The sequence below is a fragment of the Phyllopteryx taeniolatus genome, chromosome 9 (genome assembly GCF_024500385.1).
Source record: "Phyllopteryx taeniolatus isolate TA_2022b chromosome 9, UOR_Ptae_1.2, whole genome shotgun sequence".
Lineage (NCBI taxonomy): Eukaryota > Metazoa > Chordata > Actinopteri > Syngnathiformes > Syngnathidae > Phyllopteryx > Phyllopteryx taeniolatus.
In genome coordinates this window covers 28,889,683-28,915,691 of record NC_084510.1, presented here as the reverse complement: position 1 = coordinate 28,915,691, position 26,009 = coordinate 28,889,683, and the positions used below count along the sequence as shown (strand labels likewise).

General features: G+C 42.4%; 1 long non-coding RNA gene across 1 annotated transcript; it reads right to left on the bottom strand.

Moving 5' to 3' along the window:
• Positions 1-12,152: 12,152 nt before the first annotated feature.
• LOC133483903 (uncharacterized) lies at positions 12,153-24,882 on the bottom strand. Its single transcript, XR_009790235.1, has 3 exons — positions 24,354-24,882; positions 20,640-20,712; positions 12,153-12,769 (listed from the first exon to the last, which is right to left on the bottom strand). It is a non-coding gene; the product is annotated as an uncharacterized LOC133483903 (long non-coding RNA).
• Between the last annotated feature and the right edge of the window lie 1,127 nt (positions 24,883-26,009).

Here is a 26,009-nt window from a genome sequence, read left to right as displayed (position 1 = left end):
GACTGGGGAAGTCTGCTTGATCGTTCGCCTAACGGGAGTAAAATGTTCTCTCCTAACGCTAACATTGGCCAAGCAAAGCGCGGCAAGTTGGGCGGCACCTCCTGCATTAACTGACATAAAACAGGCGTGTGGCTGAGTCCTTGATTGAAAAAAGTTAATAAGGTACAGGTTATTTGTTGTGGGAGTGTGTCAGTGTTGGCAGATGATGAGAGCGCCAGGCAGGCTGCGGCACGTCGCTGTAAAACATACATTAGCTCCACTTCTGTGGGAATCTGACAGCGGGTTCACGCCAGTGCAAATTTGTTCTGAGACTTTTTCTATTTTTACTGTCAGGCGAGAAGAAAATGATCTTCAACGAACATACTGATAGTAAGGCCAAATTTGAACATTTTCACTTGTTCAGATCAAAGTCAGCAAAGGCCCGATGATCGAATGTTTCAAGATTATTCTGAGTGATTATTATTATTATGGTGTGGGGTGATTAAAGGGTTATTTTTTATTTTTATTTTTTATTATTATTTTTTTTTAATCTGCTTAGAAAACATTCCGGGCTGCCGATCGTAAATGTTAACCTATTCAACATTTACGATTGCAAATCTGACACCGAGTTTTGCTGAACCACGGATTGTGTTGTGAATTAGCCAATTAGGAAGCGACCTGAAGCTCGCACTGTTGCATTGGCAGTCTAAAATAATGTCCTGTCTTAGAGAAAAGGGATGAAAATTCATATGGTTTTGTATCCGACTTGTATTACGACAAACAAGGGGAAGGAGTCACGTGATTGTCGTACAGCTATCATTATGTGTGTGGTGTGCTGTGTTGGAGTACACCACGCACGATAAGCGCAATAAGAACGCATGATTTTTTTTTTCTCTTCCCATTTTTCTCTTCTAACGTTTTAAAATTGGTTACAATGTTTAAAAACAATGTATAAATGACATGTACTCTTAGGTAATCAGCTACTTGTCATAAAGCTTTATGAGCAAAGCTCTTTTAAGACCATGTCGTATAGAATTAGGCCAAGTGCTTCGGACGCAAAGCAAGGAAACATTGCTGAATCCAAGACGGTGTCCATGACAGAGTAAAGGTAAATGTCCTTTGGTTTCATCAATGTAATTGTTTTTATGTTAACATGTCGATCTTTGAACGTTAGCTACAGAATGAAGAAACAAAGCTGAGATCTCGAATCGGTCGTTTTATTTGTATTTCTAAAAAGACGGTTGCACGCTCACTGAGCTAAGGGACACGGATGGTATATGTAAGCCGCTTTAACGTCGACTGTATGAAAATGAAGCGAAACGCAGCTTTTAACACACAAGCGCGTACACGCGCTCGGTCTCCTCGAAGATGCCGCCACCCCACTGTCCTCTTTGAAGTGCGGACCCGGCAATAAATTCTCGGGCTCTTTTATGCTCGTTCCCATTTCGATTAGTGGGGTTAACAAGCCGCTGCAGCTCAGGCTAATGAGACTATACCCCGGAGAGGGGTCATAAGAGGTGGTGGAGGGGTGGGGTGGATTGCGGGGTCTTAAGGAGGGCTGTCCTCCTGGGAAGCAATCTGCACGAAATGACATTTCCCAGCGCAAAACCTCAACAGGGACGCTTGTCTGCCTGCACGAGAGGATGGTTACATTGACTAACACACATTGTCAAGCTACGCCTCCGCTAACGTGGGGGCCCTGTGCCACCAATCCCGCTGGGGACAGATGGGCAGACAGAGAGGGGGGCCTCATTAAGGCAGGATGTACCAGGATGCAGTAAAAAAAACTTTCCTTTACTCTTGTTCCCCCCTTGTTTCTTTCCCTCCTGTGCTCCTTCACAGTGGTCCAGGAGATCACTAACAGATGAGGGCGGGGGGGGGGGCACTGAGTATCAACCCCCCCCCAACAGTACCATACTACAAATTTTTAGCATTGCCATTGTGGAACGTTTAAAAGAATTACCAAATAGCTGGGAAAGTTAGTTTATTTTTTTTAGTTTATTTTTTTCTACAGTGGTTTAAATGTAGCGCAGCCCTCTTTTTTCGGCACGGACCGGTTTCACCTAAAGCGATATTTTGACGGACTGGCATAGAATCTAATAAAACTACTAAATTCCTCAAATCCGTGTCACCATTACGCTGAACATAGTTGTCGTAACGGGCGACAATGACACATGAAGTGTGTTGTGTCCACTCAACTGCATCATTTTGTTTTGGTCGCCGTGATCGCAGAAAATCCATAACATGTTGGAAATGGAAGGCAAACTATTCAGGGATTTTTGGGGCGGTTTTCAAGTCTTTTGCTCACAACTGGGACCATACAATTATACCATCTTCCTTTCCGAACCAAAGCAACAGGCACCGGGATGCTGATGCATTGTGGGCCGCGGCGCAATATGCTGAGTGTCATCGCTGCCCGGGACGATTAGACGCAGCGGGGGAGGAGACGAGACAAGACAGCCCCCCAACCCCATCTTTCCTCATTTGCTCACTTGGGAGTCATAACGTGTGACCTGGATTGGACGGCACACAGATACGCTCGTTAAACGACTCGTTGACCTCTCTTGATACGCAAGTCGTCTGTTGAGAGAGTTGACCCCTCACACACACACACACACATACATACACGACACACACGGCCCCCCCCCCGGAGTCCGTCCAAGAGGCTCCAATACGCTGGCAGGCACCATGTCCAGGAATCATGAATGGAATCCCACTTGTTTATGCTCATGATCCACTTAGCAACGGGATCATTCCATAGAAGAAACACAAAACAAAGCGCTGCTTTTGTGTGTGTGGCCATTATCTGTAAACAAGAAACACAAACATCTTCAATTTTTAATCCATCGCAACCCGGGGCACTTTTTCAACAAAAGATTGTGCTCCTTCAATTCTGCAACATCTCCATTAGCATACAAGCAGGCGGTCTTAGTTAGACAACAGGGCTTTATTGTTTTCCAGTAACTAACTGGAACTAACAAAACTGTGTCTGCATTTACACGACCAGACCAAATGCCCAATTTTGATTGAATGCCCATTTTGGATTTTTTTTTCAGTCTGCAGTAATCCCGCGCTAAATTGCGCTTGCACCTGTCACCGTCCATCTATTTAACAGGATTTTCTGTTAAACATGTAAAAAAGTTGTTCAAAAAAATAACGCTAAATAAGTTTCGATGTGATCAGAGCACGTGGGAGGGGTATTCTGAGATGTATGCTCTAAAACAAGCAACAGGCACATAGAGAACAAAACAATGGCAATGGCAACTAGAAGTCACATGTTCTGCCGTTTCTCTCCGTTTAAGAACCCGATTAATAATCATGGTGACCACAAGAGGCTCCGCCCATCAAAACAACCAGGCCACTGAAAACAACGACAACAATACAGCACACAGACGGAATATCAAAATCACGACACATGGGGTGGCTCTTATTTGACTTGAATCCCGGCTCAATGACGTGACATCATCTTTAGTTGCCGTCTCTCCGAAATGACGTCATCCAGCAACGATGGCTTCATTTCTGTAAATATATAACCCTCCTCGTCGTCTTGATTGGATTTCTGGTGGGAAGCGGTGACATGTAAGCAGAGGAGCGAAAAGCAGGGGCCTAGGAAGTTGCAAATAAAGAAATAGATTGGCCCGTGGTCCCAGCCTTGTAAAACAAGAATCCTGCATGACGGGCACTCTACCTTTTGGGAAAAGTATTATTAAAAAAAAATTAATCCTAAACAAAAAGCAGCATGAGTTAATACTCACCAAGCAGCAGTCTTGCGAGATTTGCAAGACGTGTTTTTCCTGACAGAAAAGCCACATTTTTCCCCTGAAATTTTAGATTGGATGGATTCCAAAATTTGGCCTTGTTACCCCCCCCCCCGAAAGTGAGACAGACTTCCCCTTTAGGTATATTTGCAGACACAAAGCATTTTCCTGCCTGGTTCTCTAAGCATACCAAAAAGCAAAAAATAAATAAAAAATTAGATGGGCAAACTGTCCACTTGGTTCATTCGGGAGCTTCCCAAATTGAATAAAGGGGAACCGCGGGCAGAGGCAGCGATACGAGGGGCTAGCGGCAACAGTGGACAATAATGGATAATAACCTAATTCAATTAGAATCTTCCTCACCTACTCGAGAGGACCCAGATGAACGCCGCTCGCTACTCGGGCTCTTCCAGGCAGCTAATTGAGGCCCTGAGAATGTGCGCGAGCCACGGCATGATAAAGGCGGGGGTGCCTCGAACGCCTCCCTGGGGCTCGCCGCTGCTAATTGGTTAATTAATCCTCGTCTGAGGTATGAGGACCTGAGGCGGGAGGGATAACGAGGGCTTTGATGATGACCTTGTGGCTCTGAAGGGCCATCAGGGGCGTAATTCAGGACTATCCCTCACACACACACACGACTGAAACACTCTCATCCCAACTAATGCAACGCTCTCATACACAGTACTGAAATGCTCTCACAAATATTATACAAATGTTGTCTTACAGCCGATTGAAAAACTCACATTACTGAAACACTCAGACTATTGAAACACTCTCACACACACTTCTGAAATGCTCTCGCACAACTACCGTAATGCTCTCACACAAACTACTGAAATTTAACACTCACACACGCACTGTAGCTGAAATACTGTCACACACAACTGAAATGCTCTCACATCATTCACACACACAAATTAAACACTCACACACTACCGAAATACTCTTAAATAGAACTGAAACACTGCCACACAAGTCAAATGCTCTCATACACACCACAAAAACATTCTTATAGACACTCACTACTGAAATACAGAGTAATGTGTATGAGAGCGTTTCAATAGTGTGTGTGGGAGCTAATCCTGAATTGTATCCCTGACTGCCCCTCGTATGTTGGAGTCCAAAACCATCCTCTATCGTGCTTCGATTGATCCTCTGAAATTTTGAGTTTTGACGTTTTTTTTTTTTTTTTTTTTTTTTTTTTTTTTTACGTGTGATTTTGGTCTTCCAGTCGTCCCCAAAGACAGCGACGAGGCTTCGAGCGGGCCAGAGGGAAGGGCAGCCATGTACAGCGCTTGTCTGCGTGATACTCACCGAAAGAGACAAGGATGTAATTTGCCCTCAGATGCAACCCAACACATAATGGCCTCTTGTGTAACACGTAGGCCGGTCTATGCGGGGGTTAAATGAGGATGCTCAAGTACAAAACGCAATCAATGGGAACTGAAAAAAGTTCGATGAGTACAAACAAAAGAAACACATTGAGTTGGATAATTAGAAAAAGTTCGAGTTCAAAGAGAAACTGCGGGCTGTTTGACGAAGACTGTTACCTCCGGGCGGCACGGTGGACGACTGGTTAGCACATCTGCCTCACAGTTCTGGGGACAGGGGTTCAAATCCCGGCCCCGCCTGTGTGGAGTTTGCATGTTCTCCCCCATGCCTGCGTGGCTTTTCTCCGGGCACTCCGGTTTTCCTCCCACATCCCCAAAAACATGCATGGTAGGTTAATTGACGACTCTAAATTGCCCGTAGGTGTGAATGTGAGTGCGAATGGTTGTTTGTTGATTTGTGCCCTGCGATTGGCTGGCGACCGGTTCAGGGTGTACCCCGCCTCCCGCCCGAAGATGGCTGGGATAGGCTACTGATAATATGAAATAAATTTGTCTTCATGCGATTACACCTTTGTTTCATAAATTAAACCTTTAGTCGAATACAAAAAAAAAAAACATTTTTACAATCTGAACTTTTTTTCTCGTATCATTGCAACTTTTTTCATATTACTGAATTCAGTGCCCCAGAGTTCCAAGTTTATCTCATAAAAATTACTTGTTTTTATAAAGTTACGACTTCACTGTCATATAAGAACAATACAATCGTATTAATATTACGACGTCATTTGATCATATCATTACAACTTTAACGCTCATAATGTTACACCTTTATTGTTGTAACATTTCAACTTTTGGCGTATGACTACATTCTCATAACATAACTTTGTCTTGTAATATTAAACCCATATTTTCTTCGCATTACGACTCTTTATTTTCATAGTAAACCTTTATTCTCATAACATTATACCAATACAAATTTTATTTTATGAAGTTATCCCTTAGTCCTCACTGTATTACTTTTTTGATTATCATACCTTCATTCTAGTAAAATTAAATTTATTTCTCATAACATTCTCATTTTATTGCCGTAATAATACAACTTTTTTTTCCACACCACTAACCTTTTATTCTGATAAAATCACACCAAAAAAAAAGATGACTTTTTCCTCATATTACTTTTTCTTGTCATCTTTTCATATTGCACACATTTGTTCCCATTCACATTTAGTCAAATTAAATGAAATATTGAATATATTCCTTTGTTGTTGCCACTTTTCTCACTCACATTTAGCGTAAAGTTTACTTCTATATGAAATAAAGAAACAAGGATTTTAATTTCTTCTCAATTATTTTTTTTTTCTCATTGTTTCCACCGAGCCGAGCTGCAAACAGCTCGCCGAAGAAAACAACAACAATTGAAGCGCATATCTCGGTCGCCGCCCGCCCGCGGCAAGGACGACAACGACGGCAGATGACGTGACGAGAGTTCTGAAGCCACTCAAATGGACACACCGACTAGCGTGGAAAAAACACTCCTGGCGTGCACATATGTTGCAGCGTGCACATTATACACACGCTGAATACTTCCTTTGCGTGCGTGTGTGCGCGTGTCCCCCTCTTGTGCCTTGGGCCCACGCTGGTGCAGGTCAAGGATGTTAAGGCAAAACACGTGTCGAGCAAACAGATAGATGAAAATATAGAAAGCTGCTCGAGCCTATTGCTGGAGCCTCGTAAGCTACTAGTGCGGGCCAGTAGGTCGTTAGTAAGGGTTAATTGCGTACGAGAAGGCCAAAAGTGGCGCTAAGAGTGGAAGAAACATGACGTGTAAGATACTGGTTGGAATGGTGCACTGAACTGTCTTACTACTGAGGACGAAGAGGATCTTGAAAATAATGCTTAAACGGCACCTTATAAAACTTTTTGAGCATTTATTCGGGGGAAAAAAAGACTTTTCTACTTTGACACTTTTTGTATTAATACGTCACAGTCATTCTACTAGTGCGCTAAATTGACTTACCAGTGAGGACAAGGAGCGCACTAGTATATGCACCTTAAATGGACATTGTGCAGTTTTTTTCCAAAAACACTTTGGATCATATCAGTTCAAACTGCGTGAACTGCCAGCAGAATATAATTAAAATGATCATCACTAGGAAAGGATAAAGAACATACGAGTACATGGACCTTGAGCTGGATATCAAGAAAATTGAATAAATGCTCTATTGGAAAGAACATGAAAGCAACCACCAACTGTCCCCTTTCCTTGTTGGGACACCCAAGCATCAAATGGAAACAAAATGTTCAACATGTCGCCAGTTGGTTGACTTTACCACGCGTTTCTTTGCGTGTGTGTGTGTGTGTGTGTGTGTGTGTGTGTGTGTGTCGCCGCCGCCGCCTCGTCTCCTCAGACGTCAGAGGAACAAGGCGAGGAGTGTCACAAGTCATTTGGCCGCGATGGAGCCACACGGCACGCTGCCATTCACTTCGAATCAAGTGCGCCCTGAGAGATGCTGCGTGGCCTGAGGTGTGTGGGGGGGGGGGGCGCGTAACCACACGCGCGCACGCGCACGCACATCTACATCACTCCGCCTCACTTTGCCTCGCAGACACACCAAACACAAGGTCCCCAACACGACTCATCACCCCGCCTCGGGCCTGGTCCTGACCCCGCATGGGCGCACACACACACACACACACACACAACAGCAACAAACTAACATCTATAAATTGTCTTTCCACACTTTGTCATGGACCAGACAAGTCCTGCAACATCCTTTGACTTTCCCGCTCCCGTCCTTCCTCCTTCCCTCCTTACTTCCTTGCTTCCTTCCTCCCGCCCTCCCGTTTTCCCCGCCTCTCCCCCTCCTCCCATTTAGGAAATTTCAGGGAAAATAGCCAAGGGCAAGATCGGAGGTTGGCTGCCTCTTTGCATTACCAGCAAAGATAAATATTCCCAGGATGACTCCCGTTGCCCGGAGGATGTTTATGTGTGTACATGCTAACCCTAAGCCCTCATCTTACTCCTCCTCTTGATGCTCTTCCTTAAAAAATTTTTTTTTTTTTAAATGAGCTACACATACACACATTTCCCATGTGAGATCCAGACCATACAGTGCATGGAAAATGACTACAAAAGAGTCAGATTCCTCTGATGCCTTGGAAGCTCTTTGGGGACCACGGCTTGTGCTGTAAAATCGGACTACAAAAGTGTCAGGAAAAGCCTACTAGAACAGCTGAACTTTCTTTGGAGTTAATCAGAGGTACTTTAAATGGTGTACGATAATGGTAATGTACCAACTCTTGGTCTTTGCAAGCCGACGACGACTCGTAAGACCAGAGTTAGGAGAATTAGAGTAGAGTTGAGAACGTCAAATGAATTATTGCTTGGTGTCGCGCTCGGCGACAGTAAGATGACACTTGTCACCGCCGCCTTTACAATTCACCTTCACACTGAATGAGAACGCGCCTTCTCACACTGTTCTCACGGTGCCTCAACGTAACGTTGACTTTATTGGCCGCCGTACTTCCAAGCGATGAGCGACGGGCCTACCTGCACACACAAGCACGCGACACGACGTGCGAAGAATGGTCATAAAGGGCGAGACGGAAATGCAGACGAGAGCGCTCGCAAGCCCGCAAACGCGAGCGTGCAACTCGCAAATTGCCTTTGGTGTCAGGCAGATATGAAGGAAAAAGGTCAGAGTGCACGTTTGTTAAAACCAAAGAAACGCTCATTCCACAGACATGCAGATTAAAATGTTGGAGGGTCTCCAAAATTTTGAGATTTTGACCTGCATTGTTTTTAACCACACATTTCTTGAATACCATCAAAATAGCCGTAATAAAGTTGACAGTGACGTGGGGTTTTTTTCGTTATTTTTATCTTTTTAACATTTTAACATAAAACATACAATTATATATGGAATGAATAAAAATGCTAACTATTAGCTCTTTTTGTTATTTTTTGTTTGTATTTTTTTAAATGTGTGTATGCTTAATATTTTGAAAAAGTGTTAATGGTCTTCTTTACACTGCCAACTACTGGTCTGGCATGCATACTACAGTTTTATGTTAACATTTGTTTTACACTGCCAACTACTGGTCTGGCATGCATACTACAGTTTGTTCTTCATCCATCCATCCATTTTCCATACTGGTTATACTCACTAGGGCATGTATACTACAGCTTTAGTAATACTTTACAATTGCGGTGACTGAGTGTTTCCAGCAGATTCATCGTATAAAATGGTGGAGAGGAGAGATGCACATCTTGATTATGAGATGAGAGGATGCTGCCCTGAAGCTCATCCTGAGATTACACCTGATTGTAGAAGGCGGTCGCACCAATTATTTAAATTCCCTTTAAGATTTCTATTGTCAAAAGGACACAACATACACGACTTCCTTCCTTCCTTCTGGGATACCCCGCGACTCCTTGAAGACAACTTCCAAGGGGACACTCAGAGGAAATGGGAATCAGATGGCGATTAGACCGTCGAGACGGCGTTCTCCCTCAGAGGCAAAGGCAAAGCAAACGACGGAAGGACTGCGGTGTACCTCACAGTGCTGCTGACCTGCAGACATGGCAAACGGGGTTTATGCTTTGAGATAGAGCTTCATTTTGGCCTTTTGGACCCGCTGGAATAGAAGAGAGATTTTTGACCGAGCAGCTAAAAACGGTCCTGGAAAACAAATGTACTGTACAACTGTTCACTTTGTAGCACTTGAAAATGAGGTTTGACTTGGTATGGTTTAGTATAAATTGATTTTTTATTTTTTAACCTTGATACTAGAGTTCTATAATTATCGAAATCATCATCTAACGTAGGCGTCTTCCATGGTGTAGTCCCAAAAACATGATCATACAGCATTCAAGGATACCTGCTTCCAGTTGGGTGTCATTTAAGATAACGTCCTTGTAAGAAGTAGAAGCCATGGAATGGCCGGCTTCCTGTTCAGTTTCAGGCTTGGGTTCTTTTTTTTTTTTTGTTTGTTTGTTTGTTTTTTTTGTCCTGTTCTGCTGTTTGGTCAAGCAGAATAGAAAATCTGTATCCATTTTATGCCGAAACAGTTTTACTGTGTCACAGTGGAGTTTTTAAGCTTCCGCTGTGGTATTATAATTGAGGTTTATTGAGAATCAGACTTGATCAGTCGAACAGAACAAAGTTTCTAGAAGGGAGAGAGAAACAAAGACAAAAGACAAAGCACTAATTGTAAACAGGATGAGTGAAGTAAATCATTACATTATCTACAACAATGAAACATTAATATGAGTGTTGCATGGGGCTGTAGCGCTACACCCTGTGAGGGAAGGACAGGACAAGGACAGGAGAAGAAGCATGCAGGACCAGGGTCGTGAACCCGGCTGTACAGCTGAAGTGAGGCGGCATTAATAATGTAAATTATAAAAGTCTACAGGACGAGAGTATAAGTGATATCTACAACAATGAGACATTCATATGAGTGTTGCATGGGGCTGTAGTGCTACACCATGTGAGGGAAGCACAGGACAAGATAGAACAGGACAAGGACAGGAGAAGCATGCAGGACAAGGGTCGTGAACCCGGCTGTACAACTGAAGTGTGGTGGCATTAATTATGTAAATTATAAAAGTGTACAGGACGAGAGTGTAAGTGAGGGGATACACAAGCGATTTGCATATTCATGAGTTATTTGTCGCAGTAAGTGCGTGACCCCATACCCAGTGAAAGAGTCCTAGGGGTGTGTGTCTGCGGATACATGCAAGTGAATTGATACCGTTTTACATGCACAAAGACTGACAGCGCGGCGGCTGAGGACACCAACCAATCAATCGAGGGGCGGGAACAGGCCCAGGGGTCCACCCGAGAGCAGCCCGGCGGACGGGACACGTCCCACACCGAGAGATCCGGGGCGCCCAGACAACCGGCCACCCAGGGGGGGCCGCAGGGACCCAATGCCACCCCCCAGCCAACCACCCCACCCCACCCATATTTGCCATTTAGCTTTCCCCAACAGTCTGTGATAACTGCTTTCAATTGGGACTCATTTCTCTAGAAGTAGTTTTGTCAAAAGTACGAGTTATTGTAAATCAGCAATAATTTTGTAAAGCGGATTGGTCCAAAATTCATGATCTGCAACTATAAGAAAAAGTTTGGTTCAGGTTATTCATTATTACTTTTTCCACCCTGTCCTGTGAAATGCTGACGTAAAAATATGAAAACATATAATTGTTTGTGTGGTAATAATTTAGGCAGACTCTATTTGATTATTCTTGTGACTGAGATGAAGATCTGACTACAGTTGATGAGCAATTTAAGCAGAAATTTAAGCAATTCCAAAGGGTTCACGAACATTTTCCTCCCACTCTATGTTTTAGTTGGTTAGTTTATTTTACACACTACATTGCTATTTTTCTTTATTACAAATGTAACAAGAATATTTTATTGTTTCCTGGCAGGCTGGAACTGATTAATGACATTTCACATATCAATGGGGGAACACTTGACTTCGTAGTCCAGTAAGTGAGTTGCGAGCTTGGTCACCGAATGATTTAAAACTCAAAATCAAAGTTCTACTGCGTACACGGCGCACACATGCTTTCTAAATGCTACTGACAAGAGTAAATAAAGATGAATGGCCCCTAATTCCAAACTCTCAGGATTGTTCAAGTGTTCCCCCTCCCTCCTCGCAAGTGACAGTGGCGTGAAAACCTAAGCGAGGCAGTTGGCGTGTTAGCGGAAAATGAAATGAAAACGTGTCGGAACAAGACGGGTATTTTCGAACAGGCGCATTTTTTCCTCCCCTGCTGGAGACTTGTGTGTCTCTGTTTGGACAAAGCGCTAAACACGCACCACGTAGTCGCATGCGAGATTACGTTCCAGCTCATACACTTACACACACTTGTGTAATCACACATTCAGGCTCGTATTCATGCTCGCTCACGCATGCAAAGGGCAAAAACAAACACTCACCACACACACATTCATTTGATTCAACACATTTTATTCATGAAATCCTTGACAACAATAAAAAAAAAAAAAAAAAAAAAAAAGGATGTGTATCCCGGTTGCAAGGTGCTCCGGGACCTGATTAAGACATGCGATACGAAGACATGTTACTTGATATGCAGCGTCTCGTACTACCTACAGTACACACAGTTACTCCCACGCCCAAAACAGGTGTTCTCATGCCAAGTTTGCTTTGTGAACCAAGTTACTCACGGGCCAAATCCAGCCCTCCCTGACATTGTTTTATGTGGGGTTGAATAGAGGCAACTGGATGTTTCTTAATTTGTTGAAGAAGTTTCACTTTTAATCAAAAGGGTTTCTGAAATTCTACTAACTGTGGATATCCCAACTTGACCTGTGTCAAAGCCGCCAGGAGAAGAAAGGTCTCTACACCCGAGCCTGAAGACTGAAACAGGAGGCGCTGGCTTGTTGGAGAAAGTTAAAAGGATTTCCTCTAAACATAACATACCAATGCAATTCAAACCCACTCGCATCCTCAGACAAATTTGGTTCAGCCCAAAGATAAAATCCCAGGGAGGAAACTCGACAATGTTGTTCACGCAGTGCAGTGCAGTAAGGAGCGCAATGACCTCTGCACCGGAGAGACCAAGCAGCCTTTACACAAGCGCAAGCGCAACATCGGTAAGCAGCTTCTTCGGATCCGGAGTCAGCAGTTCAATTTGATTCATTCAACCGGACTAATGACCACGACCTGGATGAAAGAGAATCGACACAGACATATTAGTCGGGCTCACTTCTCCCACCTTGCTGTGTTGAAAGCAATTATCAATATCCGACGTAATCTAAAACTGGGCCCACACGTAAATATCGGTATGAGTTCGTTCATGCTTTTATCGGATTTGGTGCACTACATATGAACGACATAGCACACCACACCACACAACACAACGATATCGCCACAAACAATCATCAATGTATGTTGTAGTACCAAGATTGACCTATGAGAGGCAGCACTCAACACAACCAGTTGTTCCACCCTATATGTCTGGCAACAGAATGAGTTTCAGGTCGCTTCCTCATTGGCTAACGTTCCGCTTCATAATCTCACAGTCGCGGTTTCCGTGGCTCAGCCGAACTCGGTGTTGACCACACACCCAAGAATTTGCAATTGTAAATATTCCAACAAGTTTAACATTTACGATTGTCGTCCCCCGACAGTTTTCCGAGCAGATTGAGCGTACACAAATCACTCTTTATACACTCCACACCACAGGATAATTGCTCAGGGTAATCTTTTAGAGAAATCCAATAGTTGGGCTTTTACTAACTTTGTGGGAGGATCCTAAAATGAATCCCAAATATCGGTATGTGTGTACCACACCTAATTTTTTGATGATGCCGTGCCATGGTGTGAAATGCTGCTTTACTGTGTTTTGTGGAAAGACAAAGAAACTCTCTGGCAGAGACGATTAAAAAGTAGACAAACTCCAGACATACAGTAAACCAACGATTCCAGACCACTGTGCAAATTATCCAATTGGTTTACTACAAATAAAGCATCATTGCTCATATTTCTATGCAACGTATAGTGATAGGCAGACTAAATAAACACTTCCACCAGATGACAAATGTAACCTGCTTATCTACCTGTTGCCATTCATACAACAGAAAAAAACATCTTCGTGTTCAACTAAAAGGGGCCAGACTGAAAACTGAGAATTTGTGACTAAATTGAGACGAAACTATCATTATTTTCAGCATATATACATTGTTGATGTAAAATCTGTTCAACAATGGCTGGGAAACGCTGCTGGAAATGAAAATTGTAAATGTCACACAGCTTTTAAATGACGTAATTCATAGCAATGTCACATAGAACTGGGATGAGTGGTCGTCGGAAGAAACTAGTTCGCTCTGAGTCATTGGAAAGAAGAGCTTCGGGACACAATGGACGCATTTACACAACAGGCACGTGTAAGTCCTGAATCACAAGACAAACCAAACCAAAGCTACAGAAAGAAGAAACAGAGCTCAGGTCTTGAATCTTACTTAAGATTAACTGCGCACGATACCAATCTGCAGATAAAGTGAAGCACCCGTCAAAACTACAAAAGTGTTCCAATGAGTCATTTTTGAGAGGACATTCGAAGGCTGGCGACCGGTTCAGGGTGTACCCCGCCCGAAGATGCCTGGGATAGGCTCCAGCAGCCCGCGACCCTAGTGAGGAGAAGCGGTAAAGAAAATGGATGGATGGATACATTCGAAGGGCAAACCGAGCAAAGCATCGTCACTCCTCGTCAGACAGATAACAGGACACAATGAAGAGCAGCAGTTGTGCAGTGTAAACATGCTGAGATGTGAACTTTATCGCCCTCATATATCACACATCTGCCATCGCTCACTCTCTTTCTCCCTTGTGTGTCTCCTTTTTGTGTGTATTTTCCCTTTCACGTGCCATTTTGTGCAGGGGTGATAGCATCAGCAGAACGGTTGCCTGCGTCGTGGAAGTCACGCTCATTTAACTCGCTCACCCTCTTTTTTTTCATTTTTTTTTTTTTGTAATTCTCTGCGAGAAAGACAAGTGCGTTTTAGCTGGCACCGTCACAAACTGAAGGAGCTTGATTTTGACGTTCATGCTTCATGTCTAGTCATATTTGCCGTGGTTAGATTTGTCAAAGCTGCAAAATGCGCCACGAACATGTGTAGCTAGTTCCAACATTGGACACTTTATCCAAATGTATGTTTGCCAGCTTTAAGGAACAAAGCACATCCTGTACTCTTACACAAATACAGCCTTGGGACATCAATTCTTCAGTATGTTCCTTCTTCATTCAGCTTTTTGTGTATGTAATTTCAATTTAATGATTTTTTTTTTTTCCCCCCCAGGGATAAAATACATGTGTGTAAATAATGTCCCAACAAAAACAAAACAACAGGAAAAACTGGATATGATTAATGTTTGAATATAATCAAGCTACACTAGAGATTGAGAAAAGTATACTGGGAAGTGAAAATGGTCCTTTTTACAACAATAATAACTAACTCGATCCTAACCCTAACCCCAACTGTACTGTAAATCTAATCCTACCATAATGCTAACCCTTAAAGACCAAGCCCTAACCCTAACTCCGCCAGCACAAATTTGTACACAGGCAAACGGATGATCTACTAAAAGGGCGCAACTAGGATTATGTCTGCCCGTCCGCAAAATCTTTTACGTTTGGGGAGGAAAATATGCATGCACGACGTGATTTATCAAACCTGAAACAAAATGCGATGGCTAATTTTGCACCATTAAATAGCGCCACTGACAGGCAGGTGCAAACCAGCACACAAACCAGTACCAGCGTAGCGCAGACAAAATGAGACCTTTTCTGCTTGTGTAAATATTTTTGCAATGCCAGAAACAAAAAATGATCCCAAGATACTTTCTCTTCAGCAATTGAATTTTGGCGCTTCTGAATGATTGAAGGGCTAACTTGGAGGCACAAGAAGGAGTCATGCCGTATCACCGACGACAAAACTCCTTGCACCGCTGCGTTTCCTCACATCTGGGTCATTTCAGCGCACTGTGACAATTGTTGCTGGCCTCGGCCAGAGCAGTTTTCTGGGTGTCTCAAGTTTTAAATGCAATGTTGCATAGAATGGGCACATACAACCGATTGTCATGCACTCGGGACGAGTTAAATCAAACAAAACATGCGAATGATTTATTCTTTGTAACTAAGTAATATGTTTGTTTAGCTCTTCCACTAACACTTACAATTCCATCACTTCACACTTAATTTTGCACTAGTGGTCGCCTCCCAAATGTTCCATATTAGTGGCGACTCATCAGCGCCACCGAGCGCAAAACCCTCTTTTGCCAACAGTGAGCACAATCTGCTAAATTCAATAAACACTCAATTTAATGCCTGCTACTTGGGATCTTAGAAAATCGGGGCATAAGTGGTTGAATCCATACACTTTGTAAATAAATGTAAATTGGGAAGCGAAAATTGTCCCCTTTGAACTCATTACAGCTTACCTGAGCCTAACTCTCCGAAACCTTGCAACACAAAAGTGTTCAACATAACTGAGAAAACAGTCAATTTTGTCAACGTGTAGCTAAACCCAATCTAAAGTATATTTGGACATGAACATTTGGATCCGAAACCCCACCCAAACCCTGAATCCCAACCCTAACCTGAACTCTTCTGAGAAGAACATTACACAACAAATGTAATGAAAACACGTGACTTTTTGCACAACACTGCGTTACATTTTTTTTTTTTTTAATTACACACAGAGTCAATACACTGTAATGTCTTATGTATTCGTCATAAGCCTACCAAGGTGCAAAGTGTTACTTCCGGTTGCTTAAGTGTGTCCTTTCCCATAGCAGGGAGAGTGTATCTCCCTTCACACACACACACACACACACACAGCACTGTGCAGCACGCTGCGAACAAGTCTGGACCAGCTTTGTATCTCATCCTCCTCTCTGGATAAACACATGCAGGAAATGAATGTGGTTTTACAATGATTCACTCCATACTGGAAGTATTTGCTGTCAAAGAGCTCCATTCAAAGCGGCTTTGGCTTCGCGTGTTTAGTTTTTTGGTTTTCTCTTTTGCTGTGGCACTCGCGTTCTCTTTTCATTTGGCTGCTTATGGATCTCTGAAATGCAAAGTGCCCGACTGGCATGTTTCATTTTGAAACGGCAATAACAACTATAAACTACAAAGTCATTCTTCTGTGAGTTGTGTATTTCCGCAAAATTGTCTGTCAACAAGTCACTCTGAATTTTGTTGGATTGCGATGTAGAGTGTTGCTATTTTACATAATACCGCACCCACATTGTGATTCTCCACCCCTGACTTAGTAGCGAGGCTGAGTGAGAATCTGCCACTTTCAAGCTACTAACGGAGCACAAGGGGCAACAAGTAAATCCAACCCGAGTCGTGAAAATAACTCAAGCGAGCTAATATCAGCGAAATTCTAGGTGTGAAAAGTATCCTGCAATTCTTATTCCTTAGGGTCGTTTGACAGAAGCAGATCACAAACCTCTACTGTCTATTATTTAAAAACAAAAAAATCCAATTTACATCATGAATCTCTTCATCAATGTTGTTTTTAACGCAATAGGCCAACATGCGTATTTGTGCAGTCCAAGTCGAAGCGTCTGAGGCCAAAGCTAAAACGGCGGCGTACAGCTCGTGAGGGACTGCCAGCCACGGTGATGACTTTTACCTTTATTGAACCGTGCAGACCCACACACACATCCACGTGTACGATATATGCTCCACCATCCCGTCACCCTGACAACTCCCAAGTAACGGCAACTCGGAAGTGTCACATGAGTTAGTTTTGGGCGAATTAGCCCTTACTCTAACCCGAACGCGAAACCTAAGCAGAGGTGTTTAATTAACTACATTTATCCTGTTACATTTAGGTAACTTTTTGAATAAACTGTACTTGTCAGAGTCGTTTTAATGTGACATGCGTTTGACTAAAGTATTTTGGTAAAGCAGAAACGCTACTTGTAGTCGGTTATAATGGGCTACAAGCCGCTCGCTACTTTTTTTTTTTTAATCGTTCTATTATAACGATCTATTTGTTTTGGATCATCAGAACGACCTCTGCCTTGGGGGCTGTCACATGGGCTTTTCTCAATCTAGTATAACCATCTCGACTCCATTTCACCGCGCACAAAGTCTTCGCGCCCCCATACACAAGCAGTTTTCAATGCGACTGATTTGCATGACGCATGGCAGAAACGACAGCGAGCAACTCTCAGTCAGAAGAGGCAGAACACCTTTGGCCCCCACATTCAATACGTTTGTTTACATTACAGACTGTAAAACAAACAACAGCTATGTCATGCACTGTGTGTCTGCTAGACTGTCCAATACATGACTAAAGTTGTCAAGAGAGGCTAACCTTCATGTTGTGTTTACTTGCGCTGTTTCACTAACGAGTCCATGCAACAACCACACCAAAAAGTGACTTTTAAGGCTGCGGCTTGAAAGATATTCATTAGATATGATATTGATGGATGGATAAGCCGGCAAGATCAAATGTGTGCAGGAAGAATGAAAGGCTGTGTAACATCTGAAGATGTGGCGCTGTGTAAAAAAGGTTGGCGCATCCTACGGCGTAAACAACATGCAGTGTCGTCTGCGCCACACAACTGGATCATCAAACGCGTTATACTCTAACTTGTCATTTGCGCAGCTGCTATCTCATGACCAGCAGTGTGTCCGCAAATCGTTTGTTCCTGACAAAAGCCAACACGGATGATTTTGCGGTCTGCGGCGTGGTGACATACGACACGAGGTGATTGGCAGTGTGGGATTGGATGAGACGCCTTGAGCGTGACTCTCACGTCGCTCGGAGTCTCGTGCTTGTTGTTCTTTTGCACATAAATCTCCATCTTCGAGACAAATTGGCAATCAGCATGATGCGTTGGCGAGAAAAGAGAAAGAACAAAGAAAAGAAATAATAAAGTCCTTGATAACAATCATGAAAGTTCGATTTTATTTAAGGCCTATTTCATCATGACCTCATGAATCTCACTCAGCTAAAACAATGGTGGTCATTATGTGCATTACAGGATTCAGTACTCTTAAATTACTCAGCGTTTGTTTTACTGTATTTTTCAATGCGATGGTAGAATCTCTGCATGTTCTGAACTCCTCCTTTCATGCGAGCATTGTCGCGAGCAGAAACAATGTCATTTAGCGGATGTCTACGATCTACTGTAAGCTCCACTTCCCGTGTTGGCCTTCTTTAGAGTGCAAGCCATCACTCCATTTTTATGCCTCACTAGTAGTTACGACGTAATAATGTAGTAATGAATGCAAACGTGTCACCTGACGAGCAAGAGCGCTGAAGTAGCAGCGAGACGTTTAGTCCTGTATGTGGTCCTTGGGAATGGGCCAGGTGTGGGCTCCCGATGGGAAGTGAGGGACGAGTCAGACACACACGGATCAATAATCCCCTTGATAATCTCTAATCCTATTACAGAAAACAATGAACGGCAGCGCTACATGAGCCATTCATTTCTATTCATTTGTCCCTTTCCTATCGATCCGCAAGTTGAGGCGCGGAACCTTCCGAGAAAGACGCGTCTGATCTGTGAACTAATAACGCCGGAAAAAAGTGAGTTTGTTGACATTTTTGCCTGCCTGTTTGTTGTACTTTTTAAAAATGTGTTAATTGTTTTTTTTTTTTTTTATTCATTTCTTTTGAGATTTTATTAGCACTGTCAAGTGATCCAAAATCTTAATCGAGTTAATCATATGTCTACTGTGCGATTAATCGCACATTTCCATTGGGCTGACTAAAGTCGATCTTTGGATAAAATCCATCAATCGAAATATTACTTGGATTCTGTTTTAAGATCAAAGGTATGGTGTTTAAATGAAGAAACAGTTGACAAATCAGACTACTTTTAACAACTGAGCTCGTTTGTTAAAATACAATGCCTGTAACAGTACACAGCTTGAACTAATTAAAGTGGCCTCATCATTAGACTGAAAAAAGTGTCTCAAGTAGTGTTTGGATTACCCACAATGAACTGCCAATTTAAATAGCAGACAAGCACATAAAACGGTAACAACAGCGATTGCTTCAAAGCAAGTGCAAACAGCTCGTGTGTTAAATGTAAGATTTCACGCAAATAGCTTACCGCTGTCCAGCGGTCTCCTGTCAGTGCAATCAATTTGAGCTTTTGGGTCAGCTGCTGCACCCTTCGTTGCCTTTTCATTTCCATACAGTTGGTGAATTCTTTGACAAAGAGTTGTCCTCAAAGTTGAACGTGTTCTATTTTGTACAATAATGGCTTAGCTGTGGCTAAGTGTATGAGATTCTGAAGCTAGCCAGTGTAGCTTGATGACTGCGGCTTGACTCCACAGTGTCGTTAGCATCTTTGCTAATGTGAGCATAGATACGCTTTGCCTGAACGTGGCACTTTTGACTGGTTGTGCCTCGATGGAACGCAGCAATATGCAAACACAACTTTGTTTGTATACACACTTCAAATTTGGGGGCATTTATAATTTTATTTTATATATTTAATGTTATTTTGTATGTATTCATAATTTATTATATTTATTCTGATTATTATTATTAACTGTGCTTTGGTTCCTTGAAAATATCGATATAATTTCGTTATTATTATTTGTATTATTGCTTTTATTATTATCAATTGCAAAACCGTTGGCATTTATTATTTTATTTTATACATATAATGTTATTATAATGTTCATTTATATTAGTGTTATGAATTTTATTATTATTATGGTGATTATTATTATTATTAAATTATCAGGTTCCATTATTGGCTGACTTACCTACATGGTGATAACTTATTTAGGATTACAGAACATTTTAATTTATTTAATTTTTTAATCTTCCGACATTGTCGTATTTACTTTATATGCGGACGAGAAATGAATTATTATTCTTGCAATTCATATTATTTATATTATGTCCTGATGTAACCGTTTTGACGTTCTTTTTATTACAAAAAATAAAAATAAAAAATAAAAAATGTCACCCCGGTTCATCCGAGTTGCCAAGTTTACATAAATACAGTACTTAAAGGAGCAGTAAGAAAAAAATGTTTGAGCTCTTACGTGCGGCAGCGGAGACGATGAAGTCACATTTCACAGCATCCTGGCAGGAAGATGACGCACGGCGCGAGGAGGCCTGCGAAGAGACGCGCATTCCCTGAGAACCGACAACATCTGTTGTCTGTGCACGGCGCGCGGGGGCCGAGGGGGTCCGGTACTACACTTGGCGACTAATTGGTTGGAGAAAAGAAATGAAACCCCCCCCCCCCGCCCGTAACCCCCCTCCCACCCCGCTGTTGCCCCTCCAGACTCCAGACTCATCCTTGTAATTTAGATTAATCTCTTCCACAGTTTCCTCTGGGATTAGGCTATGAACCCATTTAGAGCCCCCCCCCCCCCCACCCACCCAGCTCCAGCCCCATAACCCCTGCCCCCCACACCACAATCACCACAGTTCACTCAAGCCCACCTTGATACTCCCTTGCATGGATTCAAATCATCAGTGGCATCATCAGTGATGTCATTAGATTCCACGAGTTTGTTGTCTATAGAGCTTCACTGTGTCGATATTGTGGATTATGTATTTGATATCTGGCTGATGTCTGCATTTTCTAAAACAGAATGAAGTCATAACACATCGAGACTGATGGAAGGATGTGTTGTTTTCCAACCTTTATTGAGCCAAGGTACAGTCTTTTATGTGAGAGAGACACACCAAGCAAAAACGTCACTGAAATATTCCTCATCACACTTATTAACAGTCATAAAACCTGTACGGCTGCCTGACCTCACCAAAATAAGTTGATAGATGTAAAACCGTGTACTAGTTGACATTGCACATTACTATGCGCTAAAATGTTATATTGTCACTATACGGAATAAATGCTCAAATGACTTCCCATAGAAGGCAGGGGTCTCACCATGCAGGTGTTCTCAGACTTGAGGTGTTTTCGCTGTGAGTCACGCTGGGGGCAGACAGGACGACTCACAGGGAAAGTCACCGTCAGAACAATCGCAAACAAAGGAAGCAAAGCATAAATCGAAAGACCTATAAGGATATTTTGATGAAGTACGGTTTGAATGCAATTGAATGGATATATGATCATGCCATTACGTCTCGCAATTGTGATGAATGTGTTGTATTTTAAACCAACATTGTTCAATGCACAAACTGTTCTTTTAAGATGGCTTTACTCAAATTCCTCTATTCATCCTCCATTTTGCAGAGCTCAATTTGCAGTCGGCTTCCACGTTATCATCCGCGTTGAATTTATAGTATCGCCACATAGCTTACGTGGCTTTAGAAGATATAAAAAGTTGTCATATTTTCATTTTCAAGACATTTTTCATCATGCTGTTGAACTTTTTATGGCAAAACGTCATGTTCAATTACCAATTGTATCGCTCCCGTTGTTCCTCCTCATTTGGATTTTTGCGACCATCTGTTTCCTGGCCTGGCAGTGACTCAACCTCAACTCCAGATTTTTTTTTTTTTTAGGGGCGAAGGGTGGGAAAATGCGTCGCTGCAACCGGCGTCACATCCAAGACATGTAAAGATCGTAACGATGACGCTCATGAAGCGGTTTCAGCGCTGGGGAAATGCAAGCGAGCGATTAGTCTCACTGCTAATAAGTGCATTTACGACCAAGAAGTGGCTCAGAGAAACATGTTAAGGTGTACAAATGCTCGACTATATGGCACTTTGTGTGTTTCCAAGCAAAGAATATGAAACTTTAGTGTTAATTGTCAGCAGCGCCTCCGTGGCGAATCGAGAAAAACAAACAAACACTGTCATGTGCCGCCGCCTACGTTCTCCGAGGGTCACTCGGTCCGAGCTGTTTGACAAAAAAAAAAAAAAAAAAAAAAAAAAAAGCCGCAGTACAGGATTTTTTTGTCTGACGAGCAGACGTAACAGAGGTCACAGGTGAGCTCCACAAGTCTGCACTTGCCCATGCTTTTTTTTCTTCTCTTCACTTTATTGGGTGCGTCAATCACTCCCACACCGGTCGGCTGTATGCAAGACTGGAAAAAGAAATGATGATAAGGTGCGGCATAGAGTGTCAAAACAGGTGTACTGTGTAAAATGGTTCATTTTATTTCATCTAATTTTATTGTATTTTATTTTAAGTGGATGAATGAAGAGTGAAAAATACTGAAATTCCAAAACGCAGTATCTAAATTTAATTTCAGTGAATGGATGAAGAAAATAGCTCCAAAATGTATTGGATATACATTTAATTGAATTCAAAATGTAATTACATTTCTGTGGCTGGATAAAAAGTTAAAAATACATCTGTTCCAAAATATATTGTACATAAATTTAATTTCAGTAATGAATTTTATTTCAACAGCTGTGAAAAATACCTGCAAAATGTACTGTGTATGAATTTTGTTACTTAAAAATGTTAAATGTTACTTCTGGCTGTCTTTAAAAAAAAAATAAAAAAATTGATTTAAAAAAGCCCACAGACTACACATCCATCCAAGTTGATATCGACTGTCAATTTTCACGTTATCACCGTCAAACCCGCTCTTTGTACGAGTGACCATTGGTAATGCAGTGGTTCACATAGCTGACTTGATGAGTGCCGCTGGCGTGGGATCAGTTCACACTCAATTTAATGCTGACAGGTCCTCTCAATCACCACGAGAACTTATTGGCAGGGCATCCAAATAGTTTCCAACGAAGGCCTCAAATGGTCATCAAAGGCTGCTCGGTCTACCCAATCCCCCCCCCCCCCCCCCCCCCCCCACACCCTCACTTTCGCCCCCCAGCCCTCACTTTCGCCGATACCTAAACTACTTCTTTGACGCCGTCGTCTTCTTCCCGCCAACCTCTTCCTCCTCACACTATCTGATCTCCACCATCGCTGACACTTCTGGTTGAACAGGTTTCTGAAGGGAGAGGCGCGCACTGCCCACGCAAATGGCTAACACACCTTCAACTTCAACTTTTTCTTTTTTTTTGTACCAAAGCGCTAGGAACATACAGAAGCTGTTCATGCTAACATATAAATATATTGGGGAAAACAGGGCCAGTTTTGTAACTCTTTGCATCACTCACTGTAGATGCAAGTTTCATATTCAAACATTCAGCTACTCAGTGGTTCCCAACTGGTTTTGCCTCAGGAGACACAATTTCAAAATTGAACTAAGTCATTAAGTCACAACCAACATTTTTGACATTCTTTAGCAACTCAAATTTATTTCACACAAAAAATAGCCCAGTAATCCAAAAGCCTTTATGCACAGTTGATATATGTGTGAAACGTGAAGTTTCCACTTGTGAAGCTCATTAACAGCACTTTTCTGATGCCCTCAAATCCTGACGTTTTCTCCGAAAGCACTCCACTAGTTTGTCTTAAAAGTGTTTTTAAGCTAGCCTGTTGTGCAGTACACAATGCATGAAATAAGAGGCTGCATAGAAGGCAACAAAACGTAACAACAACACTTTTGCCACTGTAGCGGTGTCAGTTACATAACAAGGGGCAAAGCGTGAAGGATCCCCCAGCCTCCTTCACGTTATATTTTATTGAAGCCAACAGAGCATGAAACAGCTAGCTTGTCGATTGCCGATTGTCTGCTACTTTCATTCCTCTAAAATCATTGAAGAAACACGTCAATATAAGCAGGGACCCGAATTAAATGTACACGTTCATGTGGATTGGCTGTTGGAAGCTGACACTGGTCATGTGTAGACGCCATGAGATGGAACTTGACCATGTGATTGTGTGTGCCAGCTAATTGGACTCATTAGGACACCACCGTAAAACTTACTTTAGGATGAGGTTGTGACGTAGCCTGGCTCTGGGGGCAAATCATCTTCTTCTGTGGTGATCCTTCTTCTTCTTCTCCTCCTAATAAATGTGGATTACAACTCTTTGTGGTACATAGCGCCCACTACTCTACAGGAGGGACTTAGCAGTCAAAAGGCATCACTGATTTCAAAAGGCAAACGGCTCCTTTCGACAAGACATGCGGTGCCGTGATATGTCAATCATCTGGGGGGGGCACCTGGGGGGGTCCAATCAGATTTCAGGGGGTCCGGTTCTACCCCTGCATCCCCTGTGGCTCCGCCCCTGTCTCCCGATAGCAGCTACTGATACTTAAGAAAAAAAAAAAATTCTGACATTGAATAAGTCCTCCTCGCCTGTAGTTGGCGCTGCACTGCGGCGGTTTTGACACATGGACGAATCAGAAAGAAAGAACGGGCTTTGTTCACAATTATCTGTCATTGTGTCAATTGAAATTATATGTATCAAAGATACTAGTGGTATCGGTTATTGAAACCCTTTGTTATGTTTGTTTCATGCCATTCTGTCGTGGGTGAATTTGACCCGCATTATGTTTTAGCATCATAACAAATTATTATGAAAAAATATTCTATATTCTATTCTGTCAATATTTAGTGCGATCACCCTTTTTTGGGGGAGGGGTGGGGGGAGGGATAAAATTGTATTAAAAAGTATTTCAAATATACAGTATAAAACAGTTTGATGCTATTTGCATTTCAATTTTTAACATATTTACGTACTGTATGTCATGAGTTTTAAGCTTTTTTAAGCAGGTCAATTAGACACAAACCCTAACAAGAGGGTTAAAACGGGTTCAATTGGACTCACAAAATAATGGGAGAGTTAAAACGGGTCACTTTGACCCAGAGAATTACAGGAGGGTCAAAATCGGTCAATTTGACCCACAACATTGGGAGTTTAAAAATGGGTGTGTTTGACCTGAAACATATCAGAGCGGTTAAAATGGTTCAATCTGACCCCCGACATTAACAGGAGGGTTCTAATGCGTCACTTTTACCTGCCACATTACGGGGGGTTTTGAATGGGTCAGTTTGACCCGAAGCATAATGGGACGGATAAAATGGGTCATTTTACCAGCAACATAAAACTGGTAAATTTGAGCAGTAACATAAGAAGATTAAAACAGATCGATTTGACCTGCAACATAAGTGGAGGGTCAAAACGGGACAGTTTGACCCACAATGTAACAAGAGGGTTTAAATGGGTCACTTTTACTCTTAACATCACAGGTTTAAAATGGGTCATTTTGACCCACAACATAACAGGAAGGCTTAAAGCAGGTAAATTTGACCAGCAACATAAACTGATTAAAACAGATCAGTTTGACCTGCAACATAAAAGCAGAGTTAACATGGGTCAACTTGACCCGCAACGTGACGTAGGTTTAGAAGCCGATTCGCAGGCCCATGCAAATGCAGCGGGTCGTTTTCCCCGGTGTGAAAGGTTTCAAACTGTTAAACTGGCGCCGCCGGTTGGAAGACACCTCGTAAAATGAAGAAATGGAAGACAGACATGAGATAACTTCTTTGAAGTATCCAACAAAAACAAAAACAAGTTATTTGTTCTCAGCTGGGAAGTCGTCACGTGGCACCTGAAAAAAACTAATAATGGTTTCCAC